This window comes from Schistocerca cancellata, chromosome 2 (genome assembly GCF_023864275.1).
Source record: "Schistocerca cancellata isolate TAMUIC-IGC-003103 chromosome 2, iqSchCanc2.1, whole genome shotgun sequence".
In the NCBI taxonomy this organism is placed as follows: Eukaryota; Metazoa; Arthropoda; class Insecta; order Orthoptera; family Acrididae; genus Schistocerca; species Schistocerca cancellata.
Genome location: NC_064627.1, coordinates 158,617,568 through 158,645,422, shown reverse-complemented (window position 1 = coordinate 158,645,422; position 27,855 = coordinate 158,617,568).

Sequence of the window (27,855 nt, the reverse complement as noted above, 5' to 3'; positions counted from 1 at the left end):
CTTTAAAAATTTATTTAATCTTAGTGCTATATTTTTACTTTTAAATACGTGATGTCATAAAATTCACGAGATGGTGTACTAATTAAAACGCTGGATTCGTATCGCCGCTCGGTCATTCAGATTAAGGTTTTCTGTAGTTTTCCTAAATCTCTTACACGAAACCTGGAATGTTTTCTTTGAAAAAGACATTGGCGATAACCTGCACCGCTCCTTCCCCAGTCTTATCTCATTCTTTATCTGTAATAGCGCGTCGTCGAAGGAATGTTATGCTCTAATATTCCTATTTTTTCGTTTTCTCCGGAATGGCACATAATGTTGTCCCTCACAAGTTTCGCAATCCGTGGTATAAACTGATCTAATATTTGCTGTTATTATTATTAGTTATTATTACCACCTCCAGTAGCGTTTCTTTTTTTCCTTTTTGAGATCTTATTCTCTTATAAAATCGCAAAAGAGGCCGATGATCATGGTAATATTATTATTAAAAACAGTAATAATACACAAATAACTAAGGAATGACCGAAAACATAAAAATTATTGAAATACTTGTTCTTTCCGTACTAGACTGTCTGTCTTAAGTAGTGAGCGTACTGCACACCAATCCTCGGAATAAATCGAGCTGCGAGCATACAAAATGATTGACTTTTATTTCAGTATTCAGTATAGATAGCATTTAGTTTTATCTACGCCATTATGCCATACACAATAATATGTTTAGGCCTAGGCCTCATCAGATTCAGATTTATTTAGCTTTTGATTGACTGTACCACGTCAATGCTCTGCATGCAAGAGGCAAGTGTATCACACTCCTATGTCCAAATATGGTACCAAAATCTTTATCCGCATGACTACTCTGCAACTCACACTCGAGTCCCGGCACAGAGTTCTTCGAACTATCTTGACACAATTTCTCTACAGTTCCAAGCTCTAACAGCTGAAAAACGAACACCTAATATTTCTGTATGCGCTCTGATTTCATTATGATCACAATTTCTCCCTGTGTACATTCGCGACAGTAAAAGATTTTAACATTCAGGGGAGAAAGTTGATGATTGAAATTTCGTGGAAAGATTCAAAATTAAGAGTCAAAAATATTGTCATTGAAAAGATGAATAGCAGTTCATAAACGCTTGACTTAACGTTAGAAGTGGAAATAATTTAAGGAACCGAAAGCCAAAAATAGCATGAATTATGTCCAAGCAATGCAAAATTTAATATTACTCGTGCATCATTTATTCACCACATTTAGGTAACCAAGGTTTCTGCCAGAGAAGTGTTACGAGTATGTGCGGACGCAATCCTATAAACACTTCCCCCTCCACTTCGTTCAGATTTTGTGATTCAGATATCGCAATAACTCACGTTAGCTGACCATTTCATTATCTGACCTTCAGAAGTGTAATGAAAGCGAAGTTATCATCAAATACTTTGTGGTTCGTAATGACAGACGCACGTCTCATCAAGACTAACTATGCGAGAAGGTCTTCTGTTTCCTGTTCAAAATGCTTTAGATGTAATTTTGACATTTCCAGACATTCCTGTTAGTGTTTTACTATCAGCTGACGTGAGACCCAACGAGTTCACAGGTTCTTGGACGATTGCAAAAGCTGAACTCTATCTAATGTTCATTTCATACGCTACAGCATACATTCTTGCAGGACTATCATCACGAATCGTTCCATTAGATGTCTTGATGTTCCTATCCGAAGTGGAAGGTCTACTCGACCGGTGTTCGTCGCAAAGACACGTCCACGTTTACAGTGATTTCGCCACAAGTAAAGTTTTCACTCAGTAACACAGATATCACCATGCTAGAGCTCTATACCGCAAATATTCTTCATAGTTTTAGTCAATTTGGAGTACAGAAAACGAATCATTCCCCTTATTTCTCCCACGTTCATACGGATAATGAGGCACCAATATTCAGATGCTCTAAAATCACTGCGAAAGGAACTGTTCAGTGAACCAACACTGCTAATAGACAAGAACTTTTAGGTTAAGGCATGTCATTGTTGAGTCAGTGCTCATCCTATGAAGCATAACACAAATAGCATTTACTTATCTTGTCCTCGTAAAGGCATGTCTGTCTTACGTTGGATACCACTTATAATTCACGAAATAGGAGACTGGAAACCAGAAGTGCAATACGTGATAGTAGGCGAAGGATCCAGATTTTTCCAGTATAGTCAATAATGGGAGATAGTGGCTGGAAAGTGCCGGGAATAATTTTAACCAAGATGTTAGCACAAAGTTTTTATTAACTTACTCTTCTACTATATGGCAAATACAAAATTTATTTCCTAACATTTTTTCCTCATGAAGAGCATTCACTCGGCTTAGAAATAAAAGAAATAACCATAAAACAAATAACAAGTACAACGTTCAGCTAGCTGAGCTGATTTAAACCCCCTACCTAAAATATTAGTAGATTATTAAATAATACAAACAATAGAAAACTTCACCCAGCTATGTTAATTAACCATTCTCGTTCCAAAATAATAAATGAATTACACATCTGATTCATTGGGTTGACGACTTGAAATAGTCATCACAAACTGACAGGATGACAAACAACGGCTTACTATAACTGACAGGAAGCAACAACATTAAAAACAGCATTTAGACCGTTAAAATCATAAAGTTAAACACAAGTAGACTCTGACCACTAAAAGCACAGGAAATTTACAAACATACTTTGCTGAAACTCTGAAACCCGCATTGCATTTATCGTGAATCTCTCGCCCAGCACGAAGACCTAAGTGACTGGAGAAAAGCGCAGGTCACTCCACTATATAAGAAGGGTAAAAGAACTGACCCGAAAAATTACAGATCAATTTCCCTAACTTCCGTCTGCTACAGACTCCTTGAACGTATTTTTCAGTTCGAATATAATAAATTTTCTTCAGACCGAGAAGCTTGTGTCCACATATCAGCAGGGTTTTATAAAGCTTCCCCTTCTCTCACATGATATACTGCGAACTATGGATGAAGGGGAACAGGCAGATTCCATATTTCTAGATTTCCGGGCATTTGACACAGTTCCCTATTGCAGTTTGTTAACAGAGATACGAGCATATGGAATAAGTTCACAGATATGTGAGTGACTTCTTAAGTAATAGAACACAATATGTTGTCCTCGACGGCGAGTGTTCATCAGACAAGGGTATCGTCAGGAATGCCCTAGGGAAGTGTAATAGGACCGTTGATTTCTCTATATATGTAAATGATTTGGCGGACAGTGTTGGTTGGTTGGTTTTGGGGAAGGAGACCAGACAGCGAGGTCATCGGTCTCATCGGATTAGGGAAGGACGGGGAAGAAAGTCGGCCGTGCCCTTTGAAAGGAACCATCCCGGCATTTGCCTGGAGCGATTTAGGGAAATCACGGAAAACCTAAATCAGGATGGCCGGACGCGGGATTGAACCGTCGTCCTCCCGAATGCGAGTCCAGTGTGTAACCTCGCTCGGTGGCGGACAGTGTGGGCAGCAATCTGTTTCCTGATGATGATGTGGTGTACGTTAAGGTGTACGGTAAGGTGTCGAATAGAGTGACTGTTAGAAGGTACAAGACGACTTAAACGAAATTTCCAGTTGGCGTAATTAATGGCAGCTAGCCCTAAATGAGCAAAAATGTAAGTTAATGAGGATGAGTAGGAGTATCAAACCTTTCATGTTCGGATACTGTTTTACTAATATCCTGCTTGACACAGTCAAGTCATTTAAATATCTGGGAGTAACGTTGCAAAGTGACATGAGGTGGAACGATCATGTGAGAACTGTGATAGGGAAGACGAATGGTTTATTGCGAGAATTTTAGGAAAGAGTGCTTCACCCATAAAGGAGACCGCACATAGGACGCTGGCGCGACCTATTCTTGAGTATTGCTCGAGTATTTTGGATCAGTACGAGAACGGATTGAAGGAAGATATCGAAGCAATTCAGAGGGGGGTTGCTAGATTTGTTACCGATAGGTTCAAGCTGCAAGCAAGTGTTATAGAGATTTTTTGGGAACTCAAATGGTAATACCTGGAGGGAAGGCGACGTTCTTTACGAGAAACACTACCGAGAAAATTTAGAAAACCGGCATACGAAGCTGACTTCCGAACGATCCTACTGCCGCCAACATACATTGCACGTAAGGACCACGAACATAAGATACGATAAATTAGGGCTCATACGGAGGCATGTAGACAGTCGTTTTCCCTCAGTCTATTTGCAAGTGAAACGGGAAAGGAAATGACAAGTAAGTGGTACAGGGTACCCTCCGACAAGTACCGTACGGTGTCTTGCGGAGTATCTTTGTAGATGTAGATTTATTTGTAGACATAGGCTGCAAGAGCTATTGTGGAAGTAGAGTCTTTACGTTACGATGCGAGTCGGCGCAACCGTTATGTTCAAAGCAGCCAAATGTGCTAATGATAATTGGGTGGAAGGTAGCCAAAGGGATCTGTCGCCTTAGGAATCTGAACAGGAAAGTAAAAGATTAGTTGAAACAAGGGCACTTTAAATAAGTACAATTTACTCCTTGCTAAGATCTGCTACACTGTTGACAAATGGTGGCATCAGTGGCTAACTATAGGGAGAGACCCAACACATGTCTGTGCCTGTGTATACAGAATGTTTGCCAGTAACGTTCAGCACTAACTAGCAACATGGAATTAATCTCAAACTAGAAGAAGGTGCCTAGGAGGCCGCTGTTTATAACATTGTCCCGGCGGTCTTCATTGGTCGGTGACCTGGAGGTTCTTCATTGGCCGGGTCATCCTACTGGTGGCGATGTTCAAACGGCCGTTCGCGGTGCCCACAGGAGTCTCCTTGAAGGCGCCAGTTTCGGCAATATAAGCTACGATACTACAATTTAAAACTACAGCAGAATAAAAACAGATAGTGATGATTGAGTGCTGTTAACTATTTTCTGATTCGGGACTCCCGAAATCAACATACGAGGGTTGCCCAGAAAGTAATGCACTCATTTTTTCTTCAACAATTCTTTATTGAACGTAATGCGAATTACACACACGAAAGAATGGTGTTTTATCTACACACCCTATTTTCCCACGTAATTTCCATCCCGTTCTATGGCCTTCCTCCAGCACGAAATAAGGGCGTGTATGCCTTGTCGGTACCAATCTTTGTCCTGGTGACGGAGACAGTGCTTCACCGTGTTGAGTCAGCTCCTCACAAGTGGCATCCTTTAATGGTCGCAATAAGTGAAAGTCCTTGGGGGCGAGGTCAGGGCTGTAAGGAGGATGGGGTAAAACTGGCCATCCCTGTTTTGCGATGCGTTCAGCAGTCCTCAGACTTACGTGGGGCCGAGAATTACCGTGTTGCAGCAAAACATCTCCTGTGTTGCTGTGGCCCCGAAGTCGCCGGAAGCGCGTCTTGAATATTGTTAATGTGTTGACATATGCTTCTGAATAAATGGTACCGGCTCTTGGCATCACATCAATGAGAATCACACCTTCCGAGTCCCAGAACACGGCGGAAGCAGTTGCTTTGATTTTCTTTTTCTGTGGGGAGTGGGAATGGCACCATTCCATAGAGGCTGCTCACAATGGTGAACCCAGGTTTCGTCACCTGCCACAATCTGTGACAAGGCCTCCCCCTCAGCTTGAAAGCGTTGCAACTACACGAGGCAAATGTTTTCTCAGTGCGACTTGTGATCCACCTTTAGACACCGCGGCATCCATCTTGTACACACAGTTGAATATCCAAGAGTGCGGATAATTGCATCCACACTCCCTTTGCTGATTGACAGATGCAGCGCCAACTGCCGAGTCGTAATGCATCTGTCCTCGCGAGTGACATCAGCTCGCTGCAGTATGTCAGGAGTGACAGCCGTTGATGGTCTCCCCGACCGCTGCAAATCGTGGAGTTCTGCCAACCGCCTTCTGATGACCTCACCCTCCGTGCCCAGCGACTAATAGCACTTCTGTCGACAGCAGATGCTCCATAGACTTAGCACAAGCTTCTGTGAATATACCCCACAGTTTCTTTCTCTGCAGTGTGAAATTCAATGACGGCAAGTTGTTTGCAACGTAAATAAGCTACAAACGCTATTTTGAAACTGTCTTGCGGCTACGCTATCTGTCGAAACTGGCGGAAACATGGCGCGCTCACTCAGGGGACTTCAGATAACACAAACGTAACGTTTCGCATATGTAGCATTGTTTTCTGCTGAGAAAAGAAATGCACTACATTACTTTCTGGGCAAACCTCGTAGCTTAAAAACAACGGACAATAATTACACTCCTGGAAATGGAAAAAAGAACACGTTGACACCGGTGTGTCAGACCCACCATACTTGCTCCGGACACTGCGAGAGAGCTGTACAAGCAATGATCACACGCACGGCACAGCGGACACACCAGGAACCGCGGTGTTGGCCGTCGAATGGCGCTAGCTGCGCAGCATTTGTGCACCGCCGCCGTCAGTGTCAGCCAGTTTGCCGTGGCATACGTAGCTCCATCGCAGTCTTTAACACTGGTAGCATTCCGCGACAGCGTGGACGTGAACCGTATGTGCAGTTGACGGACTTTGAGCGAGGGCGTATAGTGGGCAGGCGGGAGGCCAGGTGGACGTACCGCCGAATTGCTCAACACGTGGGGCGTGAGGTCTCCACAGTACATCGATGTTGTCGCCAGTGGTCGGCGGAAGGTGCACGTGCCCGTCGACCTGGGACCGGACCGCAGCGACGCACGGATGCACGCCAAGACCGTAGGATCCTACGCAGTGCCGTAGGGGACCGCACCGCCACTTCCCAGCAAATTAGGGACACTGTTGCTCCTGGGGTATCGGCGAGGACCATTCGCAGCCGTCTCCATGAAGCTAGGCTACGGTCCCGCACACCGTTAGGCCCTCTTCCGCTCACGCCCCAACATCGTGCAGCCCGCCTCCAGGGCTGTTGCGACAGGCGTGAATGGAGGGACGAATGGAGACGTGTCGTCTTCAGCGATGAGAGTCGCTTCTGCCTTGGTGCCAATGATGGTCGTATGCGTGTTTGGCGCCGTGCAGGTGAGCGCCACAATCAGGACTGCATACGACCGAGGCACACAGGGCCAACACCCGGCATCATGGTGTGGGGAGCGATCTCCTACACTGGCCGTACACCACTGGTGATCGTCGAGGGGACACTAAATATTGCACGGTACATCCAAACCGTCATCGAACCCATCGTTCTACCATTCCTAGACCGGCAAGGGAACTTGCTGTTCCAACAGGACAATGCACGTCCGCATGTATCCCGTGCCACCCAACGTGCTCTAGAAGGTGTAAGTCAACTACCTTGGCCAGCAAGATCTCCGGATCTGTCCCCCATTGAGCATGTTTGGGACTGGATGAAGCGTCGTCTCACGCGGTCTGCACGTCCAGCACGAACGCTGGTCCAACTGAGGCGCCAGGTGGAAATGGCATGGCAAGCCGTTCCACAGGACTACATCCAGCATCTCTACGATCGTCTCCATGGGAGAATAGTAGCCTGCATTGCTGCGAAAGGTGGATATACATTGTACTAGTGCCGACATTGTGCATGCTCTGTTGCCTGTGTCTATGTGCCTGTGGTTCTGTCAGTGTGATCATGTGATGTATCTGACCCCAGGAATGTGTCAATAAAGTTTCCCCTTCCTGGGACAATGAATTCACGGTGTTCTTATTTCAATTTCCAGGAGTGTATATTAACAGGATTCACAGTTGAGGAAATAACAGTTAAAAAAGATACACAAAAATTAACCGTTATCATCGACTCAGATGAATATCAGTCCCTGTTATCCCTCAGAATAAATGACACTAGCGAACACAAACACAAAATGTGCACCTCAGGTGACAGCAATAAGTTAAAGTTCAATGCCAATCCCCAGTGAGATACGAATGGACAGTATTCAACATTAGGTTCTCACCAAAATAATTTTCCTCTTTGACAGTCCTGGTATAGGGATTTCATAGTTGTCGGTGCCGTGTGCCAAATTTAGTGTGTTCTGACACGCTTCCTCCTTTAGGCGCTTCTCGAAGTTAACGGCGAGACCTGGACTTCAAGAAACGGACCAGAAACAGAGAAGCCCAACCCGCCCTCGGCCACAACAGGTAACGCCGTCACAGAGCAGCACATCTAACCCGTGAGCGGAGACATGCTCACTTCCACGGCGAGCACGACCGCCCTCTTAAGTAGGCATACACCGGAGTTGCCCCCGTCTGTGCAAGGAAGGCAAACACGTAGTTACGAGCGTAGCAAAGAAAGTCACACGCACATTATCGATCCCGCGCTCTCGCACGGAACAGTCACGGTACATTTACTAAGATAGACAATGAAGCAACTATCGTTCTTTCATTGAACGACGTACCACTTTTAACGACACTGGAGAGCTCTTGAACATGACCGTGATACAGTGTTCGTTAATGTTTTAACCGAAACACTTTACAGAATTGTAACCATCCAAGTATTAATAAGAGAAATCATGGAAAACTTGAATGTTATGGCTGGATAGGGATTTGAATAGCAGCCCTCAGGAATATGAATCAAGTCTCTTACCACATCGTTCAGTACAAACTTCTTCGAGAAATGCATATGAATAATGCCTTATGAAATTAGCATTTTATGTTCGTCCACTATAGCTCGATGCAAGGCTGGGCGCAGAGGAAAAAGTCAACGGTGCATCTTAGAATGTACCTTAATTTTTGCAAATATTTTCACTGGAAGCTTTAGTGAGATCTATGCAAATGTTCTCATCTTTTCAAGAAACCTCGACTGTCATTATAAAAACACACCATTCTTTAAAAAGGTATTTACTTCAGTATCGCGAGAGATAAAAATACTTACAAGTATTAATTGCACAAAAAGACTTCCATTTTTGTTGCTCATTCGTTTCCTAATCCCTTTATGAAATACTAAAAGTCTGCACTTTACATGTTTTTTGTCCTCTGATTACACTGTTTTCCTTTACTTCTTTCTATTCTCTTTAGCAGGACCACCCCACTCGCATCTCTCACCCCATCACCGTTACTATTCTCTGCTGTCATATTAGCTGGTTCCGAGTGCCTCGACATACGCTTCATCAACGTATCTTTCCTTTTGGTGCCGTCGGTTGATTTCCTTCCATCCCGTTATAACAGGTAACCACATCTTTCCTCCCTTCCTCCTTTTCGTGTTGTCTGTACATTTCATTCCTGGCCCGTACGAACACCTAACCAGTCTTCCCATAACTGCCTACTGTTAACATTTGGATATCATTTCCTCACAGTTTTACTTTTCAGAAACTTCTTTCTCATTTCCATGTCACTGTTTGACATCAACACACTATCACAGACGTCTAGTTTCTTCGGAAACACCAAGGTTACGTCTTTCGCTGAATCTTTGTACATGCAGTTTACATATTCGTGTCTAATGACGTTGACCTCGTACTATCTGTCGTTCCTGCCCTTCTTCCTTTATTAACCCTTGCTTTACCTCCCATTCGTTTCAAATTCCATCGATAATCTTGCCTTTGTACAAAGTAGGAGGGGTTTGTTGCCTTATCGAGAGCAGTCAGTCAAGTTCTTTTTGTATAGGGAAATAGGCGTAACATAGGTGGAAGAAATGAACGTTAGGGCTTACAGTCCCTCGGTGGCGAGAGCATTAGCTCTGACTGGGAAACGATATGGAAAGAAATCATAAGTGTTTTTTCAAGGAATTATCGCGACTTTACCTTAAAGATTTAGGGAAAATCTTTATCTAGATAGGCGGACGGGGATTTGACTGCGCATGAGAGTCCCGTGGCCCAAGCACTTCTCGATCGACGTGCATGGCCATAGAAGATTATTACTAAGTGCCACGTACTCAACAATTCGCTGGAAGTCCCATGCAGAAATATTGAGCCATGCTGCCTCTATAGCCGTCCATAATTGCGAAATTGTTGGCAGTCCAGGATTTTGTGCGCAAAGTGACCTCTCCATTACGTCCCACAAATATTCGAGGGATTCCTGTCGAGCGATCTGAGTGGCCAAATCTTTCGCTCAAACTGTACAGAATGTTCTTCAAACTAATCAGGAAAAATTTTGGCTGGGTGACATGACATCGTTGTTTGGGTACTTGAAGTCAATGTATGTCTGCAAATTACCTCAAGTAGTCGAACATGATCACTTCCATCTCTGTTGATCCTTTGTTGAATCGGGACAGCGGCCTGGTATAACAATCATGTACGAAAGGTACTACGGAAACAAAGAAAGCTTCATCATAGGTTTAAGAGTAGTCGAATCATAGCTGATAAGGAAAAGCTGAACGAAGCGAAAAAGAGCGTAAAGAGAGCAATGAGAGAAGCATTCAACGAATTCGAACATAAAACATTGGCAAACAATCTAAACAAGAACCCTAAAAAGTTTTGGTCATATGTAAAATCGGTAAGCGGATCTAAATCCCCTACTCAGTCACTCGTTGACCACGATGGCACCGAAACAGAGGACGACCGAAGAAAGGCAGAAATACTGAACTCAGTGTTCCGAAACTGTTTCACTGCGGAAAATCGTAACACGGTCCCTGACTTCAGCCGTCGCACGGACGCCAAAATGGAAAATATTGAAATAAACGATATCGGAATTGAAAAACAACTGCTATCACTTAGTAGCGGAAAAGCATCCGGACCAGACGAGATACCCTTAAGATTCTACAGTGATTATGCTAAAGAACTTGCCCCCTTTCTATCAGCAATTTATCGTAGATCGCTGGAAGAACGTAAAGTACCTAGCGACTGGAAGAAAGCGCAGGTCGTTCCCATTTTCAAGAAGGGTCATAAATCAGATGCGAATAATTATAGGCCTATTTCGCTTACGTCAATCTGTTGTAGAATAATGGAACATGTTTTGTGTTATCGTATTATGACGTTCTTAGATAATACAAATCTCCTTCATCATAACCAACATGGATTCCGCAAACAGAGATCATGTGAAACTCAGCTCGCCCTATTTGCCCAAGAAATTCACAGTGCCGTAGACACTGGCGAGCAGATTGATGCCGTATTCCTGGACTTCAGGAAGGCATTTGATACGGTTCCGCACTTACGTTTAGTGAAAAAAATACGAGCTTGCGGAATATCGGACCAGGTTTGTGATTGGATTCAGGATTTCCTAGAAGAAAGAACACAACATGTCATTCTTAACGCTTCAAAATCTGCAGATGTAGAGGTAATTTCGGGAGTACCGCAGGGAAGCGTGATAGGACCTTTATTGTTTACAATATACATAAATGACTTAGTTGACAACATCGGTAGCTCCGTGAGGCTATTTGCAGATGACACGGTTGTCTACAGGAAAGTAGCAACATCAGAAGACTCGTACGTACTCCAGGAAGACCTGCAGAGGATTAATGCATGGTGCGACAGCTGGCAGCTTTCCCTAAACGTAGATAAATGTAATATAATGCGCATACATAGGGGCAGAAATCCATTCCAGTACGATTATGCCATAGGTGGTAAATCATTGGAAGCGGTAACGACCGTAAAATACTTAGGAGTTACTATCCGGAGCGATCTGAAGTGGAATGATCACATAAAACAAATAGTGGGAAAAGCAGGCGCCAGGTTGAGATTCATAGGAAGAATTCTAAGAAAATGTGACTCATCGACGAAAGAAGTAGCTTACAAAACGCTTGTTCGTCCGATTCTTGAGTATTGCTCATCAGTATGGGACCCTTACCAGGTTGGATTAATAGAAGAGATAGACATGATCCAGCGAAAAGCAGCGCGATTCGTCATGGGGACATTTAGTCAGCGCGAGAGCGTTACGGAGATGCTGAACAAGCTCCAGTGGCGGACACTTCAAGAAAGGCGTTACGCAATACGGAGAGGTTTATTATCGAAATTACGAGAGAGCACATTCCGGGAAGAGATGGGCAACATATTACTACCGCCCACATATATCTCGCGTAATGATCACAACGAAAAGATCCGGGAAATTAGAGCAAATACGGAGACTTACAAGCAGTCGTTCTTCCCACGCACAATTCGTGAATGGAACAGGGAAGGGGGGATCAGATAGTGGTACAATAAGTACCCTCCGCCACACACCGTAAGGTGGCTCGCGGAGTATAGATGTAGATGTAGATGTAGATATTTACCAAGGAAATTTGCCAGACAGCCCCGTACGTCTTGGGAAGTTATTTTATTTAGACAGCCAGTTTCGGTATTCAGTAATGCCATCTTCAGGCCCCTATGCGCTCCATGTACAGACAATGAGATATATCGCTACTTGCATACTCAGCCATCACTATCTGGATATCGTGAAATCGTGGTTGGAGGGTTTACTTATTGTCAAGTATTCGAAGTCAACACTCCAAAGACGAATTCACAGTGTCCAGATACTGATGGCACCCAGCCGTGTACCTCTTCTTCCGAAGCTAATCGACGGCCACAAATATCTTTCTTCAGGGCGCCATAAACCTATAAATCGCTTGGGAAGAGGAAGATTTGTAATGGCTTCCCAAAGAAACTTTTGCAGTGTACTCGAAACAACTTTAGCAACATACGGGCCTCCTGGAGAGGACTCACTGGGAAGTCCTTACACATCCTCCGTACTCCCCCCAATGTCTCCGCATGCGATTTCCATATTTTTGGAGTCAAGAAAGACATTCTTGACCATCGATCTTCTTCGGACAAAGAGGTACACGACTGGGTACAATCATGGTTTCGTAAGTAATCGCAAACAGTCTTTGATAAAGGCACTGGCCATCTTGCCTCAGATTGGGCAAATGCAGTAATATTTATGGTGATTACTTTTGAAATAATAAACAGTTTATTTACTATATTTCTACTTATCTCGTTTTCATTTGACTGCCCCCTGTGCTAACCAGGCAGCTTTCGTATAAGGGTGATTCAGCTGCCCCTACCGCTGTTTTTTTTTTATGCAACCCACAATCTCTTCAAATACCACGGACTAGATTTTCATATTCTTTCGCTCGCTACGCATGAACTATTAGTCCTACAGATAAAATGAACTGGATCATTTTGTAGGAAACATAATGTTATTAAATTTTGATCTAGGAGAATTTTCGCTAGAGGCCATAGTTATCGAATTATTCAAGAAAAATGTATAAAAGTTACCTTCGAAAGCACTTTCCTTAAATGACTCGGAAACTGTGGCCTCCAGTGAAAAGGTATCCCAGTACAAAATTTAACAGCCTTAAATTTCTTATAAAAAAAGTCCTATTCATTTTTTCTGTAGGACTAATAGTTTGCATGACGCGAGTGAGAAAATATGAAAATCTTGCACGTGGCATTTGAAGGCATTGTGGGCTGCATAACACCCAGTGGTAGGTGCAGCTGAATCGCCCTATATACTCCCCAAAATCAGATCCACAACAGTATCCAGGTGTGTAAGTGATGCCACACACCACAGTCTATGCCAGCTGTTAACTTCGGGATGAAGACCGCTGCAGTACCAGATGAAGCAGCCAGCCACATTCCAATAACTCTGAATCCAGTAGGTTCAGGCGCCCACCTGAGCTGGAGTACGTTTTCAGATGGCGTCTTCGCACACCTAGATCGCCTGCTGGGTAAAGCTCTACGTGTCCTTAAAAGTGTGTTACACGTTCCATCTGGTTAACATTAAATGAGCAGCGGCAATGAACCGCCAGACTGTCTTTTGATCTCCTAGTCAACACATTGCGATGAGAATAAAGCAGACAAAATCTCCAGTAGTCCTTGTCAGGACCATTCGACAGTTGCCTCCAAAATCAGAATATGCCAAATTATTATCGAGGGCATAATCCGAAGCAAAAGTGGATACCTGAGCAAGCTGGCACGCAAACTTAAACTTTACGATATCACAGTTCAGAAGTTCACACAGACAACTACTAAATCCAGTCACGAGACTCTACACCACTTTATAATCTCACTGCTGCATTAAATTGTTACTTATATTAGAATAGACATCGCTAACGTCTCGATAACATACTCATCCTCCTCACAGACTGTTTTTGTACTTTCTGTAAAAGTCGAAGAAACGACAGTTGTTTTTAGCAGACTAAGTAGAGAGAAACGAACTACAACTTCTTTTTTGTGCTAAGAAGAAACCAGCCTCCGAATCTGTAAGTTGGAGATAAGGATATAATAGTCAATTTTTCTACCACAGGCACAGACTTAAGCCATGCTATTAGAGAAATACATGAAAACTTCCCAAATATCAGCAGCGACCTATTGTTATCAAACTAGGCATAACCATTCCCATCAACTGTTCCCTTTCCCTATCTAGATTCAAATTTAGAAAGGGCTAACTGGAACAAATTCAGCGAACAACTGGAAAATGACATCAGATGGATTTCACCAAAGTAGAGATCCACCAAACACTTTTTGTCTTAGTAATCAGCGTTGCCAGAAACAGTATCCCATCAGGTGTAACAAAATCTTATGTTCCTTGCTGGAACGAAGAGAGTGAAAAGCTGTGTGGTTCTTATGAACGTACGAGGGACCAGGAACTAGGAGAACGACTGCTAGAAGCCCTTAACAATGCAAGAACGGTTAGATGGAAATAAAGACTGGAGAGCCTAGACTTGAAACACAGCCGCTAGCATAGAGTTTACTGCACAAACTAGAAACCGGACAAAAAAACACCCACCCTTTCTACGGACTACACTGGACCAGAACTCATAGTGAAAAGAATTGAATATCTATCAGAAACCATCACTGACAAGGCAGAAAAGAGAGAAGTGTGAAACGAAGTTAGGGGCATTCGTAAAAGACACCAACAACTCTTTCCTATTATGGATCTCATCGCAATGGAACAATTCAATACTTCAATCATCTTAACAAAATGCAGAAAAGCTGTAGGGTTAATAACATCTACCCTGAATTCATTAAAGATATTGATCCACACACTTGACAATGGCTTTTAAATATTAACGATGACATGATGTGAAGAGAGAAGTTACCAACATCTTTGCACAGAATCAAAGCTATTGCTGTCCCTAAGCCTCTGGAAAACAACGCTTTTCCAGGAAGATACAGATCAATGGTACTTTTAAGCGTTTACCCTAAGTTCCTTGAAAGAATACGCTAATCTAAAAACGTTTGTAAACGCTAGTACACCAATAGAGCAAACTGGTTTTACGTCTAGATGGAGCTGTTGTGATCATGTCGTCTCGGTCACAACCCACAAAAGGAAAGGTATCCAACAACTCGAAATATCCTTTGCTTTTGTAAAGTTCACCCTGTGATACAGTTCCGAAAGAAAGACTACTACTCATTGGGTGCCAACTTATTCCTTGCAGACCTTTCTTCATCTACTCAATGTGATGTTGAGTGACAGACTTTTCCAAATGCATCTCAGTGGGAAATCAAGTATTTTCCGTAGCTTACAAAATGGCCTACCACAAGGATCTGTAATAGCTCCTCTAACGTTGAATATACACGTGGTTATTATAATTAAACTGTCCGCCCCCGGTAGCTGAGTGGTCTGCGCGACACAATGTCAATTCTAAGGGCCTGGGTTCGATTCCCGGCTTGGTTGGAGATTTTCTCCGCTCAGGGACTGGGTGTTGTGTTGTCCTAATCATCATTATTTCATCCCCATCGACGCTCAAGTCGCCGAAGTGGCGTCATATCGAAAGACTTGCACCCTGCGAACGGTCTACCCGACGGGAGGCCCTAGTTACACGATATTTACATTTTTTATAATTAAACATTCTCTGCTTGAGAGGATCGCCATGATAAACGAGTGATCGTACAACAATGAAACTTTATGGAAGCATTGGTAAGGACATATATGGAAGAGAAATAACAAAAATCACTGAAAGAAACACATTTAAATTCCTACATCAGAGGGTAACATTCGTTCATTGTGTACCACGTTTACGTTCCAAGTTACAAACGTTGCACATTGTCCCGACGACATGCATTCGCGACAGCCTGGAACCGCACTAGAAATTCCACAATTGTTCGCGACACTTTTCGAACAGTGGACTACGGAACGTTCAGTTCTCATGACTCAGTTCGATCATTGCTTGATTAGTCGCATTCTCAGAAATGGCAACAGTTACTTCTTCAAAAACTTGTGGCGCAATTGGTCGTCAGCCTCTCCCAGGATCAGTTCCGAAATCGTCAGTTAATTCGAACTCAAGTATCATGTTCTGCAGTTCCAGCGCATAACCGGACCTCTCCGTATTTCTTTATTGCATCGATATTCGTGAATATCAGCAGCACTGTTGTTGTTTTTCTAAAACAGCTTTGCAAGTAAAGCCCTGCTCGCCTTGTCGAAACCCATATTGACTGTCTGCGGCTGTAATACACATTGATGCTTCGTTTCAGCACTACGCCCCCGTACCAGTACCGGCTCCTAACAGCAGCTTATGACACTTACACTATTAAAAATGTATTTTCTGCCGCGCACACTCTGAACATCAGTCCTATAAAGCTGGATATCCATGCAATTAATACTTCGCCGTCTGTACTGGTTCAGGCGGTGAAAGTCTAATTACAACCATTCTGTACGTCTCAGATGTACCACTAACATCTCGGACATTCATGTACGCGGACGATATTGGCATCAGTAATCAACATTAGAGCTTTGCTCAAACCGAAGATTTACTGACAAAAAGTCTTGACATAATTAGTAAGTATCTCAAAAATTTAGAAGCCAAGGAAAACTGAACCCACATTGTCTCAACGTAACAACAGAGAAGTTCAAAGAACTCTTGTCGTTCACTACGATGAAGTCACATTGAAACATAATCCACACCCTAGATACCTCGGTGTCATTCTCAAGAGGAGACTCACCTTCAAACAACACCTGAAAAAATTATCAGCAAAAATCAAAACTAGAACAATCCCGATTTAGAAGCTGGCTAGTACGCCGTGGAGTGCCACGCACCGAAGCTTTAAGAATCAGCACAATAGCCCTCGTGCAGTTAACTACAGGGTACTGTGCTCCTGTCTGCATCAATAATTGGCATACCTACTTTGTGGACACACAGCTAAACCAAGCAATGCGAACCATAACTAGACTATAAGAACAACTCCGCTCCAGTGGCTACTATTACTGAGTATTATCGCACTTTCTCAAAATAGACGACTTATAGCCCTCAAGTCACAGTTGAAACAATGTAACGCCAATTCTTTACTTCCCATTCATGCCGATGCAGATTTCGTTTAATGGCAACAATCAATGCTGAATTCGATACATTCACCTGTAGTACTCGCCAACGACTTTAATGTCAATGATCACTGGACATCACATTGGCATGATTATAATGTCATTAACACCCACCTCATGAAAGACCCTACTTTGAAGGTTTCTCTGTCAAGAAAATTGGTACATTGTTAACAGGATTCGCACAAACGATGGCATACGCAACAACAGCTTCACTCAGTGGAGAGCTTCAGAATTCCCCCCTACGATCGCTGTGAAGCCTGCAAAAATTCAGTTAATTTATAAATTACCTCGTCGAGAGATCTTCATCCCCAAGAAGTCTGTGAGTACCGGCTCGTTGATAATTTTTCTCATGTCTGTAGAAGAATTCAACTTCTAATAAAAAAAAAGGCTTCATCGACTGTGGTTTACAGGAAGGCTAATCAACATGGAACATTTAGTTTTTAACAAACTCCAAACTTCCGAAGAAATACAAGAGTGTCAATACATGAGTATTTACATTATAGCTATTATCTTCTGTTCGTTGGTATTCCTTGACCCCATGATTCGAGCAAAAGGTTCTTTACCGTCTCCGATTACCCCGCACGTCATGATCCCAAGTACAGCTTTAATGTTCTTGGGCCTGCATGGAGCTCATGCGGAATACTTCAGACAAAAATAATAAAACACACGAAACAAGACTTTCTCCTTAATACACACTCTTACATAATAATTAAACTTTTAAGCCGCGTGGGGTAGCCGCGTGGTCTGCGGCGCCTTGTCACGGCCCGTGCAGCTCCCCACGTCGGAGGTTCGAGTTCTCCCTCGGGCATGGATGTGTGTGTTGTCCATAGCGTAAGTTAGATTAAGTAGTGTGTAGGCTTAGGGACCGATGACCTCAGCAATTTGGTCCCATAAGACCTTACCACAAATTTCCATTAAACTTTTAAGTCCTGGGCAATTTTTCCAGCTAAACAAACGAAAATATCTTCTGCTAAAAAAAGCTTGCTCATTTATATTCAAAATAAGTACAAGATTTACCCTCAATCAACGAAATGGTTTATTTCCACAAACTTTGTCTTCAAAACGTCTGGAAAATCCATTACTTCCAACCCCTGCCCCCCCCCCCCCCTTATAAATGAAGAAGCGCTTGACTACTTTACGGTTTCCACTTGTAATAATCCAACGTTAATATGACTTTAATTAATTATATTGTACTCTGCAGATTTCGTTGCTACCAGTGTCTCTTTCTTTTTCCTTTTTAAACTAACCAAAAGTCTGCATACAGCACATAGAAAATCATGTATTACAGTAATTGGTAATATTATTGTGTCACTGATCGATGGGTGCTGCGTGAGAAAATCTTGTCGAAGCTGCACAATATTTCGACGAGACAGCTGCTCATCGTCTTCAGGTGGTAACTGACGTGTTTCTGCAGTGGCTCGCCAATATACAATGGTGTTCCACTGATAGTGAACGGGCCAAATATCTCACAAAATAAGCATCAAACGAAAAAACTACAAAGAACGAAATTCGTCTAGCTGGAGGGGGGAAACCAGGTGGCGCTATGGTTGCCCCGCTAGATGGCGCTGCCATAGGTCAAACGGATATCAACTGCGTTTTTGAAATAGGAGCCCCCATTTTTATTACATATTCGTGTAGTACGTAAAGAAATATGAATGTTTTAGTTGGACCACTTTTTTTGCTTTGTGGTAGATGCCGCTGTAATAGTCACAAACATATAAGTGCGTGGTATCACGTAACATTCCGCCATTGCGGACGGTATTTGCTTCGTCATACATTACCCGTGTTAAAATGGACCGTTTACCGATTGCGGAAAAGGTCGATATCGTGTTGATGTATGGCTATTGTGATCAAAATGCCCAACGGGCGTGTGCTATGTATGCGGCTTGGTATCCTGGACGACATCATCCAAGTGTCCGGACCGTTCGCCGGATAGTTACGTTATTTAAGGAAACAGGAAGTGTTCAGTCACATATGAAACATCAACCACGATCTACAACAAATGATGATGCCCAAGTGGGTGTTTTAGCTGCTGTCGCGGCTAATCCGCACATCAGTAGCAGACAAATTGCGCGAGAATCGGGAATCTCAAAAACGTCGGTGATGAGAATGTTACATCAGCATTGATTGCACCCGTACCATATTTATATGCACCAGGAATTGCATGGCGACGACTTTGAACGTCGTGTACAGTTCTGCCACTGGGCACAAGAGAATTTACGGGACGATCACAGATTTTTTGCATGCGTTCTATTTAGCGATGACGCTTCATTCACCAACAGCGATAACGTAAACCAGCATAATATGCACTATTGGGCAACGGAAAATCCACTATGGCTGCGACAAGTGGAACATCAGATACCTTGGCGGGTTAATGTATGGTGCGGCGTTATGGGAGGAAGGATAATTGGCCCCCGTTTTATCGATGGCAGTCTAAATGGTACAAGGTGGAGGAGGAGGAGATTAGTGTTTAACGTCCCGTCGACAACGAGGTCATTAGAGACGGAGCGCAAGCTCGGGGTGAGGGAAGGATGGGGAAGGAAATCGGCCGTGCCCTTTCAAAGGAACCATCCCGGCATGGTACAAGGTATGCTGATTTCCTTCTTAATGTTCTACCGATGTTACTACAAGATGTTTCACTGCATGACAGAATGGCGATGTACTTCCAACATGATGGATGCCCGGCACATAGCTCGCGTGTGGTTGAAGCGGTATTGAATAGCATACTTCATGGCAGGTGGACTGGTCGTCGAAGCACCGTACCATGTACCGCACGTTCACCGGATCTGACGTCCACGGATTTCTATCTGTGGGGAAAGTTGAAGGATATTTGCTATCGTGATCCACCGACAACGCCTGACAACATGCGTCAGCGCATTGTGAATGCATATGCGAACATTAAGGAAGGCGAACTACTCGCTGTTGAGAGGAATGTTCTTACACGAATTGCCAAATGCATCGAGGTTGACGGACATTATTTTGAGCATTTATTGCATTAATGTGGTATTTACAGGTAATCACGCTGTAACAGCATACGTTCTCAGAAATGATAAGTTCACAAAGATACATGTATCACATTGGAACAACCGAAATAAAATATTCAAACGTACCTATATTCTGTATTGTAATTTAAAAAACCTACCTGTTACCACTGTTCGTCCTGTTTCCTTAAATAACGTAACTATCTGGCGAACGGTCCGGACACTTGGATGATGTCGTCCAGGATACTAACACGGGTAATGTATGACGAAGCAAATACCGTCCGCAATGGCGGAATGTTACGTGATACCACGCACTTATATGTTTGTGACTATTACAGCGCCATCTACCACAAAGCGAAAAAAGTGGTCCAACTAAAACATTCATATTACTTGACGTACTATACACGAATAATCCAACCATAGCGCCATCTGGTTTCCCCCTTCAAGCTAGACAAGTTTTGTTCTTTGTAGTTTTTTCGTTTGGCGCTTATTTCGTGAGATATTTGGCCCGGCCACGATCAATGGACCACCCTGTATACGTTCGCTCTCCAATAAATCGTAGGTGCCAAGGGATGAGGCTACAACGTCGTCGTAGACGAATCATAGAGTGCCCCCTGCCGGAGGAACGGGCCACGGTTTTCGCATGTTCGACGGGGAAAAAGCGTGGCCACAAATTGCGGCCCAGTGCTCGCGCAGACAGTGTGTTAGCGCCCAGTTTAAGTGTGCCTACTCCGATTCTCCAACCGTGTTGAATTGTTCGTGCGCCTGCGCCTGCCAAATATTGGTTTTCGTGCCTTTCTGAGTTGAAATCGCGCGTCCTATTAATCACGTACTTATTTATACGTATTTCGACTGCTTCTTTAAGGTGGAGTTACAGCATGTCGAAGCGGACGAAAGAATCTCTGTCTCTCCACAGTTCATGCTATGTCCCGTGTCAAGACAGTGTTCAGCAACAGCAGACTTTTCCGGGTAACCCAGTCTAGTGTAACGTATATGTTCCAAGCACCCATGAGACACGTCTGGCCAATCTATGATTTCCCACACTGGCACCGGATTTTATACACTGAAGAACCAAAGAAACTCGTACACCTGCTTAATATCGCGTAGGGCACTCGCGAGCATTCGGAAGTGCCGCAACACGACGAGCACGCAGAAGTGCCGCAACACGACGTGGCACGGACTCGACTAATGTCTGAAGTAGTGCAGGAGGGACCTGATACCAAGAGTGCTGCAGGGCTGTGCATAAATCCTTAAGAGTACAAGGGGTGGAGCGAGGTCATCAGTTCCATCGGATTAGGGAAAAATGGGGAAGGAAGTCGGCCATGCCACTTCAAAGGAACCCTCCCGACGTTTGCCTGTTGCGATTTAGGGAAGTCACAGAAAACCTAAATCAGAATGGTCGGACGCAGGTCTGGACCGTCGTCCTCCGGAATGGGAGTCCAGTGTGCTAACCACTGCGCCACCCCGCTCGGCGAATTAACCAGGTAAATCATCAATACAACAGCTAGAAACATGTAGGGACATCAGAATGATATCCAAAATGATATTTTCACTCTGCAGCGGAGTGTGCGCTGATATGAAACTTCCTGGCAGATTGAAACTGTGTGCCGGACCGAGACTCGAACTCGGAACCTTTGCGTTTCGCGGGCAAGTGCTCTACCGTCTGAGCTACCCAGGCACGACACACGCCCCGTCCTCACAGCGTTACTTCTGCCAGTATCTGGTCTCCTACCTTCCAAACTTCACAGAAGCTCTTCTGCGAACCTTGCAGAACTATCATTCTGGAAACATCCCCAGGCTGTGGCTAAGCCATGTCTCCGCAATATCCTTTCTTCCAGGAGTGCTAGTTCTGCAAGGTTCGCAGAAGAACTTCTGTGAAGTTTGGAAGATAGGAGACGAGATACTGGCAGAAGTAAAGCTGTAAGGACGGGGCGTGAGTCGTGCTTGGGTAGCTCGGACGGTAGAGCACTTGCCCGCGAAACGCAAAGGTCCCGAGTTCGAGTCTCGGTCCGGCACACAGTTTTAATCTGCCAGGAAGTTTCATGTAGGGACATGTTGGACATACAAGCTATTGGGCAGATGGTCATAATGTTCTGGCTGATCAGGGTCTACATCATTTCTCCCCAGCCTCTAGGGAGAGGACCACAGAAGTCCACGGCCGATAAACCCCACAAATTACAATTAATTATGGAATACAATGAAGTGTGTGCATCAACAGCTTGTACCTCAAATTTCTGACACATCTCACAGGATCTCAGAATTTTCCTAACTAGACAATTCAAATTCTATAAGTAGTAAAATTTGTTCATGTGCATGATGTACTTTTTTGGGATGAAATGGGTATATTCTACATATATGTACATTCTAAGTTATTAAATTAGTGCTATTTTGTGTAATGAATACTAACCATCTCCTATGCACAATTTCCAGTTGCAGTAGTATCAGTATGATCCGGTACAAAATGACCTTTCTTGTTCACTTTCTAAGTTTCCAAAAAAAAATCTTTGCCTTTCTCGTATGTATTTACATGTACGAAATAAATGGCTAATTTGTTCCTTTTACTTTACATTTTTGTTTAATTGAAGATCTATAGGCAGCCAAGACTGTATTATCATCCTCCTTTATATATTTAATAGTAAAGTGAATTCCTGTAGAAAGAAAGCCTATTATGTTAGCCTACTGTGCTGAACTTTGCTCTCCGATATTCATAAATATCAACGAACTGTGGTCTGTATGTCTTACTGTCTCGTGTCTCACGAGTAATTATTTAAATTTCTTGAACGTCCACACTACTAATGGTTTTGTTTTCTGTAATGCTATAATTTTGTTCATGTTGCATGAGTATTCTACTATGCAAAGGTTATCAGATTTCCCTCTAATGTGTGATCAGTCACATGGTCCTGGAATATGTGACAGCCCAACCCACAATCCGATGCATCCACCACCATATCAGAAAACGAATACTGAAATTCGAGTGAACCAGTATTTGGCATGTTGCCTATACTTTTTTTATTTTTGAAAACTCTTCATGGCAATTTATGTCACATCTTCATATTGCATTCTCTTTAAGCACTGAATTGACAAGAATTTGCTGTAGAGCCCCACCAACCTGAAATCTTGTTTCAGCTGCTTTTTGATAGTTGGCTCTGGACACAATGTGACTGCATCCAATCTGTGTGGTCAGATTGCATTTCCAAAGCATTTACAATATATCTTAAAAACTTAACCCCATTTCTTCTAAATTGCGATTTTGACAATTTAATGGTGAAACCTTGAGAACCCAATCTCATGAGAAATTCGTTCAGTGTTTGCAGGTGTTCTTTCCATGTTATGGATATCACTACTGCATCGTCGGCATATATAAAAGTTTTACTTTGTAACTCATTGCTTATTGCTTTATCCAAAGCTCTTATGAAAACAGAGACCGATATGCTCAGGCCAAATGACAGCACTTGGAACTGATATGACCTTCTTTCAAACAGAAATGCCATATATTTCTGTGAATCTTCTTTTTTAGGCAATCCCCCATCAATCTGAAGTGATGTCAACTATTCTGGTGCCCTTTACTCCTTCAACCTTCACTAGCAGTTCCTTTATTATAGGGGCCTATCCCTCTCAGGCTCTATGATTCTATTTTCTGTTTGTGCATCTGGTTTTTAACAACATTTAATGGATTATTGTAACAACTACCATATGTTTCTATAATGTTTTGTTATAACATACTTTCCATTTCGTTTTGTATTAATATCTTCATCGATACTGGTATGGTGTAGGGTCTGACATAAAGCAGTTCATATGGTTTAAACTTCAACCTACAAGCAAAATCTTTAATAATGCCTGGGCATGTTGAAAATACTTTTACAAGTCTACATAATTAAGAAATTATATCATTCTTTTCATTAATGCTGAGATACTATGATTGTTAATGCTGTCAATTGTACCTGCTTCATACAAATGTTCCATGTCTACACCTAACTAGTGCCTGTGGGATAGTTCTAGTGTAGTTTTTGTCAGCAGGTCCTAATCTGGCTGTGTTGCCTTGCCTCAAAATGTATTACAACTAAATCCTCTTGTTTTCCATATGTGAATGTCTCTGTTCTGTTTTGGAAGTTTACCGATACAATATTGTTCAACAACCAGTTTATGCCTAAAGCCATTGGTACATTTATACCCTCTATTACAAACATTGCTTGTTGCAATGTGTATGTGATTAATGCAAATTTAACGAACAATTCTGCATATACTGGTTTACCTGTCATGCATGTTACCCCTGTTATCTTTATTCATGCGACTGGTAACTGAGGGCAAGCATCCAACAAATTATTTTGCTGTAAGATATAGTAATCTGTCTCTGATATGTCACTACCAAAATGCATGTCCGTATCAAATACAGTTACAACAGATTTGTTGTGGCTCGTTTTGTATTCCTTCAGAGGACCGAGCCTGTCTCTGGAAGAGTATTAGTTTTCTCTCCCTCTCTCTCTGTGGTAGTACTGCTGTTAAATGTGTTATTGTGACAGTTTTTGTCATTATTCTCATTTCTGTATCTATTCCCTGAACGATTATAATCATGCACATTGTGCACCCTTTTCCTCCATTCGTAGCATCCGCTCTAGTGGGGCCAGATGTTCTGTTACCATTATTGTGTTGGTTATTATTATTGGTAGTACTACCTGTGTGCCATCTTTCTACTTGCCTTTCCACTGTATCTACAACTTCTAGATATTCCACTAAGTTGTTCACTTTTCCACAGTGCCTTACTAACAATTTTCCCTTACATGCCATAGTAATCGGCTAATGATAGCACCCAGCAGATGTTCCTCTCTTATAGGACTGTCTAGATATTTTGCTTTGTTGAGATGCCATTCCACCGTTCTATGCACTGTTGTTGTAAGATTTTGAACCTAAAAGTTCTAATATCGGTTTCTTTTGGACTCCCTCATACCAATACTTAGACTTAAATGCTGTTTCGAAATCAGTATAAGTTATGAATTCTTCTCGCTGTAACATACCCACTGTGTAGCACCACACATCAAGCGGCTTATCAGGTCGTATCTTATTAGAATCTGATTTACTCCTTTCGTTAGTGTTGTGGTAGTTTTAGCTTACACACCTGTACAACATGTATTCTTTCTTATTTCAAGTTTTTTAATTCGTTAATAGTTACTGATAAAACACCAATATTTTCGTTACATGCATATATACATACATTAATCCTTGTTCCATTAATCATGAATATGGCATTTCGTAATCATGTGGAATGTGTCACTTTAACATGTTTTCTTTACACAAAATAATTAATTAAGTTTTTTTAAGTTACTACTTCATATCTTCATATCATCTGTTGAGTAGAAGGAGTTGTCATTCAGAAATTCTTTTAATTTGCTTTTAAATGTTGGTTGGCTATCTGTCAGACTTTTAATACTGTTTGGCAAATGACCGAAGATTTTTGTAGCAGCATAATTCACCCCTTCCTGTGCCAAAGTGAGATTTAACCCAGAATAGTGAATATCAACCTTTCTTCTAGTGTTGTAGCTATGCACTTCACTGTTATTTTTGAATTGGGATGGGTTATTAATGACAAATTTCATAAGTGAATATATGTATCGTGAAGGTGCTGTGAATATCCTGAGTTCCTTAAATAAGTGTCTGCAAGGTGATCTTGGGAGGGCTTCAGCTATTATTCTGATTACATGCTTTTGTGCAATAAATAATTTCTCTCTTAATGAAAAATTGCCCCAAAATATGATGCCATAGGGAAGCAGTGATTGAAAACAGGCATAGTAGGCTAATTTACTGGTATGATTATCACCAAAATTTGCAATAAGCTTAATAGCATAAGTAGCTAAACCTAACTGTTCTAGTAGATCATTGATGTGTTTCTTCCAATTCAATTTCTCATCAATGAATACACCTATAAATTTTGGGTATTCTGCCCTAGCAACAGGCTTCCATTCATAGTCTATATTTATCAATGGTGTTATGCCATTTACTGTACAGACTTGTATAAACTGTGTTTTCTCAAAATTTAGTGATAGTCCATTTGCAGAGAACCACTTAATAATTTTCTGAAAGAGACTATTTGCAATTTCTTCAGCTGATTCTTGCTTCTTGGGTGTAATTGCTATACTTGTATCATCAGCAAAAAGAACTAACTTTGCATCTTCATGAATGTAGAGTGGCAAGTCATTAATATATATTAAGAACAATAAGGGACCAAGGACTGAACCCTGTGGGACACCATTCTTGATACCTCCCCAGTTAGAGGGCTCTGCTGGTTTTTGTAGACTATCTGTACTTTTAATTTCAACCTTCTGCATTCTTCCAGTTAGGTATGACTTAAACCATTTGTGCACTGTCCCACTCATACCACAATACTTAGGCTTATCTAGAAGGATTAATATAAGTGTACAACACTTTTTTAGTGTCTGTCATTTGTTTTTTTAACATCTTAATTCTTCTAACTAATTAGTCATTTCCTGCATTTAACATGTACATCATCTAAGGTACTGTCTTGTTTGGTTTTCACTATTTTTAGCCTCCTGTCCATTTCACAAACATGATCAAAGCCCATGTTCAAACTTGTTTCCAACTTATCTATTCTACCGTTAAGCTGGGTAGTGAATTCATTGAACAGTGTTTCTAAATTCGTGAGCCTGGTGTCAATTTGCCTCACTCTGTTTTCATGTTGTGTGAAGTTGTCATCCATATGCATAACTATATTATTTAAGTGAGACAGCTGTTGTAAAACTGGCTGTATTAACTCTCCCAAGATCATGCTGTGGTCTGTGTTGGCCATTGTATTATTCCCAAACTAAAACTATACATCGTAATACTGTATCTGTATTGAACTATATGAAACGTAAGTTGTCGTAATGCTGTAATGACATGGTTGAAATTTGCTGTATGTAACAGCCCTCGTAGTAAAAACAGAATGTAGGTATGCTGCAGTGACCTGATATTTGTGAATTATATTCACAGATGTTATCGTAATAATTCTTCATTTCAGTCTCCGTATTCGCGCGGTCACATCACTGCCCTCTGAAAAGAAGGGGAAAATCTGAAACCACAGAGTTACGGCATTTTGCATCTGGTCATGGACGGCAGCCCACTGTTTGGCGTCGCCTGACAGTTTTGGTACTGCGTGCTGTCTAGCGGCGGTTCACCGAACTGCAACACTCACTGGCAGCTGCCGATTTTCTATGCTCTGAACGACCCACTGGGCCGCTCCTCGTGGGTGCTTCGATTATCCGTATCACGATAGACGTGGCAGAAATTTTTGATTGTCGCTGGATGATGTCAATGTAACCACTCCGAATATGTATTACTCATTGTGTTTCAAATTCCATCTTCACTTTCGATAAATGAACCCAGATTGTACCATGATCTCTCGTAATTCCGTGGCTATTTAAATGCTTAGGGACTGGAGTCCAATCTTGTTGCTATAAGCACATAAGCTGAAGAGCCAAAAAAACTGGTCAACCCGTCTAATATCGTGTAGGACCCCCGCGAGCACGCAGATGTACCGCAACACGACGTGACATGGACTCAACTAATGTGTGAAGTAGTGCTGGAGGAAACTGACACCATGAATCCTACAGGGCTATCTACAAATCCGTAAGGTTAGACGGGGTGGAGATCTCTTCTCAACAGCATGATGCAAGGCATCTGAGATATGCTCAATAATATGCATGTCTAGGGAGTTTGGTGGCCAGAAGAATTGATTAAACTCAGAAGAATGTTCCTGGATCCATTCTGTAGAAATTCTGGA